This window comes from Octopus bimaculoides, chromosome 2, assembly GCF_001194135.2.
Source record: "Octopus bimaculoides isolate UCB-OBI-ISO-001 chromosome 2, ASM119413v2, whole genome shotgun sequence".
Classification (NCBI taxonomy): Eukaryota; Metazoa; Mollusca; class Cephalopoda; order Octopoda; family Octopodidae; genus Octopus; species Octopus bimaculoides.
Window position 1 is genome coordinate 78,041,335 of NC_068982.1, and position 2,500 is coordinate 78,043,834.

A 2,500-nucleotide genomic window follows, 5' to 3' on the forward strand; every position below is an offset into this window, starting at 1 on the left:
GTGATGGTGGTGGTGGTTGTGGTGACGGTGGTGGTGGTGCTCATGGTGGAGGTGGTGGTGGTGGAGGTGGTGGTGGTGGTGGTGATGAATGTGGTAGTGGTGATAGTGATGGTGATGACGGTAATAATGCCGCTGTCGTTTTTATAGTGGTGCTAGTGATATTTGTGATGATGATGTTGATGATGACGATAATCATGATGACGACGACGATGATGATGATGATAGTGGAGGCGTTTGTCGTTTGATGACGATTTAGTTACAGCTTGTGCATCCTCTCCCCCACCACCATCCAGACGGTCTAAAAACCTAAAATAACAGGGGGCGCACTAAATGTTATTTATTAAGCGGTGAATTGGAATTGCACAAATATGGCAGTTTATTTTTAGAAATCTGGTCGGATGCGATAAGAAACGTCTCTAAGTGCACACGAACGGACGGTTGTGCTCCTAAAACACACACACATAGGACACATCTTCAGTAGAAAAATCCCCATCATCACCATAATCACCACCACAACCGCCACCAACACCATCTATACCATGAACACCACCACCATGAAGACCACCATCACCATCACTACTGCCACCACCACCACAATCACCACTACTACTACTACCACCATCACCACCGCGACCACCTCCACTATCACCATCACTACTACCACCACTTTCATTACCACCATCACTAGCACCATTACTACTACCAACACCTTCACCACCATGACCACAATCACCTCTATCATCATCACTATTACCATCACTAACACTATCATCACCACATTCACCATCGGTACCATCACCATCATCACCACTACCACCACCTCCACCACCACATCTGATCTCAATGAAATTATGTTTGTAAATTTTTGTGTCAGATATCTTCACGTCATTCCCGATTTTAATATTCCCTATTCTTTGACTTTATAAACATTGATAGGGTCACAATATGAATAAATAAATAGCTCTATTTTTTATTGCTTCTCAATGGCAGTGTTAATAAGTTCCATGCAGAATTAGAGTATAAAATCTGCGATTAAACTTTATTTTCCACTGAGGTCGATGTAATTGACTATCCCCTCCCCCTTCTTCCCACTTAAATTGCTGGCCTTGTGCCAAAAATTTGAAACAACTATTACGTCTACCTGTTATTTATTCTCCTAGAAATTGGGTGCGTTTTACAGAGGTGGTGAGATAGATGGCTGTTGTCAACAAAGATAATGAAAAACAGGCGAGAGATTGGTAAATATAATTTAATAATAATTTTTTGCCACTGCCCGATACCAACATACTGCACATTAATTAAAAAAAGTAGTAGTAGTAGTAGTAGTAGTTGTAGTAATGTTTTATCTTATTGCTGCACTATATTATTCGCAAGATAACGCATGTAAATTGTTCCCTCCGAAGAACGGCACCTACAAGAAAAGGCAAGAACATTGTTTTTTACATTCAAAGCTAAGAATTCCAAAGGTATTGAGGCACGTAATTCTGGAGTTAGTGCAGTAAGTGCCAGTCACCCCATCACACACACACACACACGCACGCACGCGCGCACACACACATACACATACACACGCGTGCACACACACACACAATCCTCCATTCAACTAGAAGTTTCAACTAACATAGACAATAGCTTCCTGACGCTAATTAAAAGCATCTCCCTTGAACTCATAAGTATGAACTATTCAATCCCTACAACGTTAAGGTCAGTAATTTCTGTTTAGACAACATCCTTTCAAACATCACACGTTACAATAGTCACAAAGCACTTTTACGCAATTCCCAATCTACAACCCAACCTGTAACTTTCAAAACCATACCAACTGCTTACTAGGAAGATCATGCTGCTCAAAGGCTGTAGTCTACAGAACCATCCTCACATCACCCAAGGGCATCACACAACACTACACAGGCATGACACCCCCACCGTTCTCACCCGTAATTCTCAATTACGAACTCCGTCTCTGCGAGAGACTGCGCATACTCCCTCAACCTGCTGTATACATAAACAGGAAGAATGAACTATCTTATAATTGTCATCAGAGGCATGTCCTGTTAATGAACTTTAAGCCACTGGCAGCTGATAATCCAAATATACCACCCTAAGCCAGGTTGTCCCATACACAGGGGCAAGATTTTAGTCCCTGCCGTTCGTAGAGACAACAGTCGCGCCCTTTTTGGTCAACTACCTCAACATAATCAAATTTGTTTACTCAACACAATCAAATTTGAAACCCAATATAATCAAATTTGGTTACTCTAACGTAAGACTGCTGTCACTAATGTGAACAAACGACGACTGAATGATGACTAAACTAGCATGCCATCCTACCATGTGCGGTAACCAATACAACGAAATGATGTCGTTGTTGGTGACTGTCTGCGGTTAACAACATGTTACTTGAGCTAACCAGTAGAAACCTAATAGCTACAAGCCATCTTCAATTTCTCTCAAACCTTTTACACTTCTCCTGATGAAATGGACGCTTCATACGCGCCCT

The 2,500-nt window shown here is 41.8% G+C and overlaps 1 long non-coding RNA gene across 1 annotated transcript in view; it reads left to right on the forward strand.

The window, feature by feature from the left end:
• Positions 1-2,500, forward strand: part of LOC128247109 (uncharacterized) — a 112,689-nt gene that overhangs the window by 102,229 nt on the left and 7,960 nt on the right. Inside the window, exon 2 of the long non-coding RNA XR_008263531.1 lies at positions 1,161-1,238. This is a non-coding gene — a long non-coding RNA (uncharacterized LOC128247109). The remainder of the gene's footprint in view (positions 1-1,160; positions 1,239-2,500) is intronic.